Consider the following 12,639-nt stretch of genomic DNA (forward strand, 5'->3'; position numbering starts at 1 on the left):
GAGGGGAAGGGGCGTATAGAAGAGGCTGATACATTTCTGTGGAGCACAGACACAAGATTAATTCTGGATGAAGTTGACTAGGGGGAGTTTCAGGGAGGATGTGGCATTTGAGCTGGACCTAAAGATGGTGGACACTGGGGTACCTGGGTGGCTCAATCGATGGCTCAGCATCTGCCGTCAGCTCAAGTCATGATCCCAGAGTCCTGGGATGAAGCCCTGCATCAGGCTCCCTGCTCAGCAGGGCGTCTGCTTCTCCCTTTTCCCCTCACCCTGCTCATGTTCTCTCTCTCTCTTTCTCACTCTCTTTGTGTTTCTCTCAAATAAACAAATCAAATCTATAAATAAATAAATAAGGTGGACATTGTTGGAGTTAGAAAAGTTGTTTCAGGTACAGAAAACCTGTAATGATACAGGAAGGTAGGAAAATGCTAAATGTGTCCTAGAAACCAAGATTAATCTAGTTGGTATGGGGACTATGTGTGCAGTCAGATGATAAAGGCTGGGACCCCCATGCTAGGCTAGAGATCAAAGGAAATGTAATGATTTTCATCTAAGTTATTGATGGAGAAAGTTAATGAAAGAGCTGCCAAAGCAATGTCTGAAGTTATAACTCAAAAGGCAGTTAGTAGAAGACAAAAATGAACTTCTTGCTGATAAAATGTTTTGAGAGGCTTCTCTGTTTGCCACATTATAAAAGGGCAATCATGGATCTGTCATTCTAGGTCCAGAGCACAGCCTCCCATATCCTAGAACCAAAAGGTTCTCAAGTGAGCAAAAACAGATAATGAAAGCAACTGGGTTATTCCTGACCTTTGGACAAGTATAATTTTCACCATTTCCATTTTATAGGTGAAATAACAGTCTGGAAGAATTGACTCGCCCCAGATTACACAACTAATATGACTGGGATGTTGGTTGTAGGTCTCATGACCATTACTGCTGTGTGTCCTGATACAGCAGTGGAGAAGGCCCCAAAAGTGTGCTTGTCCAAGATAAAATTGTCAGATTTCAAGCTGTCTCAGATAAATCTCTCCAGGTAGCGATGGGATAAGTCTAAGGAGTATGGATGGAGGCACTCATGGTTCTTACTTCCAAGCTTTTGCAGGGAAATGAGAGCAGACAGGTCATTTGAAAGATGCATTTTAGGGAGACAAAGTGGCATAGTAATTAATAGAATGGGCATCAGAGTCTGAAAGACCCACATTCACTGTGTCTATTGCCTCATTTTATAAAATGGGGTAAATAACATAAGTGGTTGTATGGATTCTGTCAAGGGATGCATGTAATGCGCTTAGCACAGAGCTTGCCACATGGTATGTGCTCCAGAAACTGCATCTCTTTTTCTTTCCAGCACATAGTTCTACATCACCCTCCCATAGCTCCTCCCTCGGGAGGGCAAGACACCCTAGCCCCCAGCCCGTGTGACATTCCACACTCAATCTAGAAGACTTACCGCCTCTTGGGATGTCATGTCCTAGAATTGGAAACAAAAAGAGAATATTTCTGGGTAGTTAGGTACAGAATTAATAACATTCACATTTTTTGCCCAAGTCAGTGCAAATTACTTTCTGTCATTTTCAGTTCATGCTTTATGTATTTCCTGTAAGAGGAAAGCCATGCTGGTCTTCAGTGGTGAATGAGAAAAATCCCAGAAAGATTCTGTTGCCAAACCACCTCATTACAGCTTCCACTGAGAGGGCACCAAAAGAGCAAAGGGAGAGCGTAAGAGCGTCACCATAGTAACATCATAACACATTGCAATAGAGTCAAGTGGAGAAAACATGTTTGCATCGTCCTTGACAAACAGACTCAAAATCATGTTGCTCAGGAGAGCAGGGCTCACTCAAATTGGATTTGTGAGAGGGCATTCCTATTAATTTTGGTAGTCTGATTACCCTTTGGCATTGTGTGCTAACCATATTGATTACAGGAGCTTACTAACAAAGAACAGACATTCTCAGAGTCCTTTTCTCATACCAAGCGACGAGGGTTAACCCAACTGTCTACTTAACAAATCTTGAACAGTAAGGCACACTTCCTCCTTACCTACTTTGATTTTGCTTTCAAAACCCTGATTGCTTATAATCCTGGAGAGATTGTCTCATTGTTGTATGGGGCATCTCTGGGTCCCGGAAATGAATGGGCATACCTTCTCATAAGCATTGAAGTCATGGCAATTTAAACAAGAGAGAGGTGTGTGTGTACATGTACAAAAGATATGCATAATATGTAAATATATATGGTATATACAAAGATATTCATATAAATCTTTTATTCATATCTAGTACGTATATATGTAAAACTTTTTAAGCAATTTCAAACCATGAAAATAATCCACATGTTAAAGCCCATTTCCTGCTGGCATAATTCTTACCATTTGTAATGACACTAGATGTCTATAATTATGTCCTCTGAAATCCACATTATATCAATCCCATCTCGTGGAAGTGGAAATGAGGCACAGAAAGGTCATGGGGTTTGAGGGCTGGGGAAAAAGAAAACCTGTGACACAGTTCAAAATTGTACCAGAGCAGCTAAACAAGATGGGGTCTTTGGAACCATTCTAGAAAATTGCCTGCCTTCCATTCTATAGGAGTAAAGTGAGCTTTCCTTACTTATTTTTTTAAAAATTCATTTTATTTCAATGAGATTGTGATCTTCCCTCATGCTCTCTGGATCTATTTGTATTTTTCCTAGTGACCCAATATCCTTCAGATCTCCCTACTAGACTGTGTTTTTTCCAGTTTTGTTTATTTTTTTAAATCATTTGAGTCTTTAATAAGTGACTTTTCTCCTGAGAGAAGCCCAGTGTTTTTGTGCTGGCCTGACACACACCAGGGGTAGTACAACTTGTGGTCTGCCTCAGACTCTGAATAACGGAGAATTGTCCTCTAGGAATTCTCCTAAAGTAGGTCAGTAGATAGGATCTAAGGAGAGTTAGTTGCCAGGAGAATTGGACTCTAAAGTAGTCTCATGTAAAGACAGCATAGATCCCCCAAATCAACTTAAGAGTGAGTCTTTCTAAGATGGGAAATCAGACCATTGTGCGCTCAGTAGGGTCATGAAGTCTTGTTCTCAAAGCGATTCATACAGGAGGGGACAGGAAACCAGAGAAGAGGCTGGTGTGTCATGGATGGTTGCAACTTGACTGCACCTCCTCCCCCTCCAAATAAGAAAATAAGGAAGCTCTCACATGGACTTTCTCTAGAAGAGGGAAAAAACCCATAGCTTTACTGTCTTTGTGATCTGTGTCCACTACCAGGGCCAGTACATCAGTCCTTAACTCCCAGTTGCCATGTTTGCAAAACAAAAAAAGTCTCTTGAGCCTTCTCAGCTCCCCTTGAATATCTGTGGAAACAAAGGAGTAAGCTGTTCTATTGTCTGACTGGCTGTTAATGAACAAGGAGCATCTCCAAACCACCCCCTGCCCTCCTGGCATAAAAAATAAACAAGATCCTTCTTTTCACATCATAATTAAGACAAGACACAAAAATGAGGGGATCACTTGTCCTGACCCACTTTAGCTTTCAGTTGTTTTACCTACTCAGGACCCCATTTCCTCAAGATTCCAATTAGATTCGATACACTGTTCAATATTAATTTCCTCCTAAGATGCTGCTTCACCATTTGGAGAGCCCCTTGGGTTGAATAATTATTGAATTTCTAAATGGCCTCTGGCCAGTTTCAGATATGATCGTGTTTCATGTCTAGTAATATGAAAGACTTGCCCTGGATATCGAACAGCCCTGATGATGCTTTTCTGAAGAAAAACACCTCTCTGAAAGGTTTTTAGAAAAGTTTCAGTTACAATTTTTCCCAAGTCCTATTGCCTAATGCTCAGCAAAGTCTCTGGTGGATAACTTCCCTCCTTCCTTTTATTTATTTTTTCTTCTTACCCTCCCTCTTCCCTTGCTCCTTTCTTTCTCTTCCCTTTCGTGAACTTTGTACCAAAGAGGATTTAGGACAGGTCAGTACCTCATCAAGATTTCTACCCAATGTCCTAGAAGAACAATGAAATTGCATTACACTTTCACTCATTTTCCTTGCCTATTTGCTTTCCTTTGTTCTTTTCTGTTTATCTCAGCAGAGGCTAAACTTGGGTTTCCATTTGAAGTTGCTGCTCATTGGTGCTCAAATTGTAGTCAGCGTCAAAAACCAGAAGGAAGGCACAAGTGAAGGGTTGGAAGAACCCTCAGGACCTTTGCCTCAGCAGCTAGGACAGTCCTATGGCATTTACTGGAGAGGGAGGGCAGCAGACTCATATTTGTCAAGCAAGAGAAGATGTAATGTGCTAGGACCCGTGCTGTGCATTTTCACATGTTTGCTCACCAAATATTAACAATGACCGTGGATAGTAGGTAGGATTACCCCCATTTTAGACATTAGGCAGCTTGTCCAGGGTTCACACGGGCTGCCTGTGGTGTTCTCTTGGTATCACCTTATATCCGTCAGCTCTGCAAGAACTAAGATTAGTGTTTGGGGATGGGGTTTGGTATAGAAAATATCCCTGGTTCCAGTGCCCTTACGGTGGCTGGTTTCCCAGATCTCAAGCACACATCAGGCATCATCCCACTGTCTGCCTCAAGACTCTGCACAGCTGTGGGAGCTTGCCCAGCCCTGGAATGAGCACAGTGGCTAAGCTGAAGGGAGGCGAAGTCGAGCCGCTAAGCTCAACCAACAGGGAAGGAGAGGCAGTGAATAAATGTTCCAGCCTCTTATCCTTGAGATGGACAATGATGGGAGGCACTCTTTACGTGACTTAGAGATCCCAGCCTAAAGTGGCCCTTGATCATTCATCCTTATATTGGCTTTTCCTCCTTCTTGTTCCAGACTCCTGCTTCCCAGACTCACCTCCCAAGTAAACTAACTGCATTCAAGTCCACATCTCAGGCTCTGATTTGGAGGGAATCCAAAGCCATATTTGGGTTCCTGGTAGACTGGAAATGAAGTCCACCTTGTGTACTGACCAATAAAGGGGAAGGTTCTTGTCATGAGTCCTCTAGGAAAGTAAGTCAGACTAAATCAGAGAGAGACCCTGGAGTAGAGAACACTATTCCAAGCCCGGAACTCTAAAAAATTTTCCTTTAAGTAGGACTGTTTGAGGAAATATATGTTAAGTGTCCATTAAACATGCCTGGAAGGAAATGCACCAAGACATAAACTGTTTTTTCTCTTCTGAATAAATCTTCCATGGAAGTTCCCCTGATCCACCTCAGTTCTCGTATTTATGTCCTGACTGCCCCCTGGGGAATCTCAATTCCTGTCACCGGAGGTAATGACCATTTTTTTCCTGCTCCTCAAACTGGATAGAATAATACACTTAGTCATCATTCTCTACCTGAAAGGCAGACCAGCATGTTAGCCCAAAACAAGCTGTGTGTGACAGAGGCGGGTCAAGTTCCAACCAGCTGGCTTAGTGTTATCACTCAGGTTTTGCTAGAGACACAATCCTCAAGTTCAGCGGCTCAAAACTGCAAAGGTTAATGTCTTACTCGTACAGACCACTCTTCTTGGGTTGATGGGGGTGGGAGAGGGGGCTCTGCTTTTGTATCCCCCACTGAAGGACCAAGGCTGTGGAGCAGCCACTTTCCAGAATGTTGGTAGTCTCTGTGGCACAGGGGAAGAAGGCAAAGCTCCCAGAGGTTCTCCAGCCTTCCGCCTGGAAATAGCACATGTTGCCTGTTCAAACTTCATTGGCTAAAAAGAGTAGTATGGTCTCGTGCATGGGTTCCACGGAAAGAGGAGGTACAACTTAACTTCCAGGTGAGAAGAGAGAGAGAGAGAGAAAAGCAGACTATTTGTGAAAAATGTCTATCAACATTTGGACGATCACTTAACCTATGCTTCAGTGTTCTCCACACGTATGAGGGGATGTTCATTTCATGGGGTCATTATGAGGATTAAATGCGAAATTGCTCATAAAGCAGCTGGCACGTAGCCTTGACTAAATACACATTGCTAAGTGGGACGTGATTCTTGGGACACCTGAAATATGATGTTCAGGTTTATCCCGATATTTCATCGGGATAATCACATCTCAATGATTAAATAATAGCAAGTTTTTCTTAATGCTTTTCTGTAGGTTGCATTTTCTTGTTTTAAAAAAAATCACCCCTGTGTCTTTTCACTGAATTTCTCTAAGTTCTGTCCATTCTAAGATATGGATTCCGGCACAATGCTCCCCACATAGAAAGGACACTCATCTACCACACAAAGAGCAAATACTTTGTTTTGAGGAAGTTACACAAATAGAAAATGAGAATCAGTGTATTTATTTATAGCAAGTTATAATTCTTGCACAGATAAACTTAGCATAAACTCATTGGAATAGTATGGGTCTCATCAGAAGGAACATATTATTATCATACTTGAAAGACAATGACTGGGCATGAAGTTATCCTAACTTTATGGTCTGGGCTCCTTTGGCCAAGCATGTTATTCGGTTTCAGTGGGTCCTTTATCTTTTCAACAGAACACTGGTGAAACTCGCACTGGCTGCCTCTGATTTCATGAGAGTGAGTACACTCTAGTTCTCCCTGGGGAAGGCAGGGGCTTGGTAGGTAGGGTCTGAGCAAGGGCCTGAGGCATAAACTGAAGCCCCTGTTCCTCAACATCTTGGCTTTGGGCTGGAAAGCCAGCATTTTGAGGATCTAGTCATGAGACTTTCTCATAGTCCTTGGGCTGTCACCCCATGCCACCCCCTGGATCTTGTCCTTACCTGATGGTCATGGATTTCTAGTTTTATAAGGTGTTCTTTATTTTGACAGAATTTGGGCGACAAGCTTTCTGTCCAGTTAGTGGCTCAGCTCATGTGCACCCTGGGGTTGTTTACGTTTTCAGGACCTGCTTTTGAGAAACTCTTTAAAGTTTATTTTACAGAGCTGGTTTGCTTTTGCCAGAATGCATTCATTTGCTCAAGTTATTATTTTTTTTAAGATTTTTATTTATTTATTTGACAGACAGAGATTACAAGTAGGCAGAAAGGCAGGAGGAAGCAGGCTCCCCGCTGAGCAGAGAGCCCGAAGCGGGGCTTGATCCCAGGACCCTGAGATCATGACCTGAGCCGAAGGCAGAGGCTTTAATCCACTGAGCCACCCAGGTGCCCTGCTCAAGTTATTTTTAAAATGTGCTTTTGCTTAGCTTCTTAGAGAAGCTTTAGTCTCTTGGTTGTGTGCGTCTGGGTCAGAAAAAAAGCCTATCTATTGATAGAAACCTGATTAAATGTCTAGTCGAAATGGATCGAGGAAGGTTCTTGAACGGAACAGCTTCTACAGCCTGAAAGCGGAGTTAAAATACTCTGTGGGGTTGGTCCCAGGGATTGAAATGCTTGATACTTCTGGAATCAACTAGGCCATGCAAATGAGTCTCAAACTGCTGCTACAGGTGTGTGTGGGAGGGGACACCACAAATGGATATTCATCCAGGAGAACACCCACTGCAATCTGTTGGAAATACCATGGAACTCAGTAGCAGAAAGACTGCTGGAGACATTCTGTAGAGGCACAAACCCTTGACCTCATCTAAGTCAAATGGACTGACTCATCAAACCACCTTGCAAACTTTTTATTTCACAGTTGGTTTTAAAAAAAAAAAAAACACTTCCTTTTTAAAAAATAAAGATGTTATACATTTACTTATTTGAGAGTAAGAGAGTGAGAGAGGGGTAGAGAGAGAGGGACAGAGACTCTCAAGCAGACTCCACGATGATTGCAAAACCTGACGGGGCGGGTGGGGGGTAGGGTGGCTCAGTCCTTAAACATCTGCCTTCAGCTCATGTCATGATCCCAAGGTCCTGGGGTCGAGCCCCCCCATCGGGCTCCCTGCTTGGCAGGAAGCCTGCTTCTCCCTCTCCCACTTCCCCTGCTTGTGTTCCCTCTCTCGCTGTGTCTCCCTCTGTTGAATAAATAAAATCTTAAAAATAAACAAAACTAAAACAAATTAAAAGAAAAACAAACCTGATGTGGGGCTCGACACCACCACCCAGAGATCACGACCTGAGCTGAAATCAAAAGTCCGACACTTAACTGACCAAACCACCCAGGCACCCTTATAAACAACTCTTAAGGACATACATTCCTACCTTTCAGGGAATTAGAAACCCCTTTGCTAATCTGAAGAAGGCTATGGACCCACTACCCAGAAAAATGCACATGCATGCAAACTTGCTTAAAATGTTGGTAGTTTCATTGGGATAACATCCAAGAACGGCTGAGGGGGTCCATATATCCTCTTGCTTCAGAATTTGGGTGTACTTTAAACCTGAGATTAATGGTATGTGGATTGTGTTCGTTGTTTTAGAACTTACTAAGTTCCTGTTTCACAGCAGGCTCTGTTCTGGAAGCTGGGGATGCAAGATGTGTAAGACAAGAACCAGCCTTGTGAAGCTCAGCCCAATGGGAGACAAACAGATCCATAATAATGATGCATAATAATGAGCTAAGTGCCGGGCTAGAATCCCAAGTAGAGAAACCTCCAAGAGTCCTGAACAGAAGGTAATTAATTCAACAGAATATTTAATAAACATAGTGTGTGCCAGGCAATGAGGATGAGGGAATGAGCTAGTGCCCAGACACGGTCTCTTCCTCAACTGTAGATGAATCCAGATTGGCAAGTAAAGTTCATCCAGGGGAAGGGGTGCATTGCCAGGCAGTGGGAGCAACACGTGCACCAGCCGAGGATGAAGACAAAGAGAGGATGAGTAGTGAGGGCAAAGAGTGGAGAGGTCCACTGGGTCGGATCCCAAAGGCCCTGCGCTTCATGGGGTACGGCCCTTATGTTCTGTCCAAGGTTATCACTGAGGGTTTTTATTTTTTTAATATTTATTTATTTATTTATTTATTTATTTTTTAAGGATTTATTTATTTGACAGAGATCCCAAGTAGACAGAGAGGCAGACAGAGAGAGAGAGAGAGAGGAGGAAGCAGGCTCCCTGCTGAGCAGAGAGCCTGATGTGGGGCTCAATCCTAGGATCCTGGAATCATGACCTGAGCAGAAGGCAGAGGCTTTAACCCACTAGCCACCCAGGCACCCCATCACTGAGGGTTTTTAAAAGCAAGTAAGATCAAGGAAGAGATTCTATCAGAAAGATCACTCTGCCTTCTGTGGAGAAATGGATTGATCTGGGTTGGTAAGTGGGAGGGGGAGGGAGGGGTCTCCGTGAAAAGACCAGAAGGGAGGAAGATGATGAGTTAATGTGAATGAGACAGGAGAGGTCCTGGTAGTGACAGCGGTGATGGAGTGGACAGAGTGGAAGAACACCATGAGGCTTCTGGCTAGTACCTCACGTGCACTCTTTCATGATCTCCTCAGGCAATGCTCTGTGTTCTGTGCAAGGAGGTAGTGCTAGGTTCTTGCTAATAAAATAATCTTGCTACTAAAGTGGTATCTCCTGGACTCTTGGCTGTGAGGTGTGGTTTAAAAATATGGGAACTCTACATTCAGTTGCTTAATGATGAGGATAATGGTGGTAACAATGATAACACCCACAACTCAATTTTATTGACCACTTACTCTGTGCCTGAAGCCCTTTCAAGCATTCTGCATGTATTAACCCACTCATTCTTCAAACATCTGAGAATGAACATGTTTCACTTTGTGTCTTAGGATCTCCCTTGTCCTATATATAGCTTCCTATATAATTCCATTCACGTGAAACTCTAGCAAAACTAATCTATTGTGACAGTGGATACCCTGAACCTAATCTATTCCCATGCCTATTGAATAAATGAGGATACTGAAGCAGGACAGAGGGTTAAATACCTTGTCCAAGGTCACACAGCCATGAAGTGGAAAAACAGGGATTTGAACCTTGGAAGTCTTGGCTCCAGGACCCATACACCTATGAACTCCACCCTCCTCCTACAATGACAGAAATCTGGTCTTTCTCCATAAAATACAGTAAGAGCATTAAAATAGACTTTTTTGATTGGTCCTGAACATTCTAAACAATCACAATAAAAAGTTTTTCACATCACTCATGACTCCAGAAACATTAGGGGCCTTACATGAAGCAAAATGCTGGGCGTGAATGTTTTTGCAGATTCAGGCTCCAAAGAACAGAAAAGAAGAAAAAACAAACAATGGTGTTTTTAAACAATGAATGTTGTTTTCCTCTAACCATAAGGGAGTTTTAAAACTTGACAAATCCATTCAGCTTTCAAAGCATTCCACATTCCCCACCCACAAGCAAATGCCAGAAGGTGCCAATTTGAGCCAACTCTGAGCTCAGGAATGGTTTTCTAAATAATGGATCAGATTTCTTGAATGTCCACACTCCACAAATGGATACCCAGTCTCGTCCTAATTGGTCTGATGAAAACTACTTAGCCATTTATCAAGCTATTAATTCAAAAAGAACATTTCAGCAAGAGATAAGATAGTGAGGCAGAAATGCAGGAACAGCAAATGATAGGGTATTACAACTTTGAAAAGATTGAAAATCACTGCCTTAGGTCTTTGAAGTTTTAGAGCTACATTGTGCATAGGCTCAATTTTAATGAAGGACTTTCTGGGATAAAAATGTTTCTGATTTTATAATGAAAGCAATTTCCTCCATTTACAGGAATTGATTTCCTTTGGAGAGGACAAAGAAAATCGTATTTCATACACTCATTACATTTATTTAACTAACATTTTTTGGGAAGCATGCCCTGTGCCTGATACCATGCTATGCATTAAGAGACAAAAACAAAAAGATAAAGATCTCGTTCTGTAGCCTAGCCATGAAGACAGACAAGCAAAGGAATAGTGTAATAGATCCGACAAAAGAAGAATGCACTAGCAAGTGAGAAGTGAGGTTAGAGTTGAACAGGAACTGTGTTGCAAAGATTTCGGGTTTAATTTTGTAAATGATGCAGAGTTAACAGTGATCATGAGATTGTACAAGGGTCATGCTATTATCAACGTGGAGAATGATTATAGTAATGGATTGTTATCAATGTGAAGAGACATCCAAGGTGGGTTGAGTTCCACTTTTTTTTTTTTTTTTAGTTTATTGAATTTTGATAAATGTTTCCACCTACCTAACCATCACCTCAATCAAGATACTTAACATTTTTATCACTGCTGTGAGCTCCATGAGTTTTAGTGTCTTTAAAACACCATCCACTCTTGGTCCAAGGCAGCTCCTGATAAGCTGTCATGATAGATTAGTTTTTCCCGTTGTAGTTTCACTTGAATGGAATGGTACAGTAAGTACTTTCAGACTGGGACTAGGAAGGCCCTAAGTTGCAAAATGGAGCAGACATTCACTCTCAGTTTCATGCTGGCGTTGACCCTACAATGTACCCTGGACCATGTTCTTTTGTATGTTTCTTTTGCTCAGTGTACTGTTTTTGAGATTTTGTTATGTATTTCAGTAGGGTTTTTTTTTTTTTTTTTAAGATTTTATTTTTGAGAGAGAGTGAGAGAGTGAGTGCACAAGTAGGGTTTAAGTGTCAGGCAAGAGGGAAAAGCTGGCTTCCCACTGACCAGGGAGCCCAATTCAGGGCTTGATCCCAGGACCTCGGGATCATGACCTGACTGACTCCAGGATCTCAATAGGTCCTTTTTACTCCTGGGTAATTATTTTTATATATTATAATTTATCCATTCTTTCATTGATGGGACATTTGGACTGTTTCCATTTTGGCACTTTTAGGAATAAAGCTTCTATGAACAGTTGTGTGTTGACATGTTGTCCTTTCTCTTGGGGAAGTATTTAGGAGTGGAAGTGCTGCATCATATGGCAAGTAAAGTACTGAAATTGACAAGACTGCCCAATTATTTTTAGTGGTTGTACTACTTTACACTCTTATCAGCAATGTATGAGAATTCCAGTTGCTCCACAGTTTCACCAATACTTATCAACCTTTACCTTACCTGCCTATTCTTAGCTGTGCAGTAATACCCAGTGCAGTTCTGATAGTCATCCCCTGATGATTATAACACTGGGCATGATTTTATGTGATGATTGAGCATTTATGCATTTGTGTGAAGTATGTTAAAATCTTTGCCCATTTAAAAAAATTGGGTTGTCTTATTAATAAGTAGGAATTCTCTTTATATTCAGGATACAAGATCTATGTCAGATCTATGTATTGTATGTATCTTCTCCAACATAGCTCCTGTGTTCCACTATTCATAAAAATGATTCCACAAACACTGATACCTCCCTTTCTGCTTTCCATTCCACTTCCCCTTGTCCCCTAATCCTTTATAAGTGCTAGTTCCCAAGGAGTAATTCCATTATGATCAGAGAACTTATTTTGTATGTCTTGAATCCTTTTAATTTATTGACACTTGTTAATGGCCCAGAACATGGTCTATCTTTGTATGTGTTCCATGTGCTCTTGAAAAGAATGTGTAATCTATTGTGGACTATTGCTGTGTTCTATAAATGTCACACCAAACAGGTTGACAGTCTTGTTCAAGTCTTTTATGTCCTTGCTGATCTGGATAGATTTTTTTCTTCTAAAGTCCTTCATTAGAATTTAGCCTCTGTACAATGTAGCTCTAATATTTGTCTTCTTGTTCCATGAAGCACTGACAGAAGGATCTTCAGATCTCCAACTCTAATTGTACATTTGTCTACTTCTCCTTACAGTTCCTGTTTTGCGTATTTTGAAACTGTTACTAGGTAAACAAGCACTTAGGGCTGTT

The sequence above is a fragment of the Mustela putorius genome, unplaced genomic scaffold (genome assembly GCF_011764305.1).
Source record: "Mustela putorius furo isolate JIRA1106 unplaced genomic scaffold, ASM1176430v1.1 tig00000421_pilon_pilon_pilon, whole genome shotgun sequence".
Classification (NCBI taxonomy): Eukaryota; Metazoa; Chordata; class Mammalia; order Carnivora; family Mustelidae; genus Mustela; species Mustela putorius.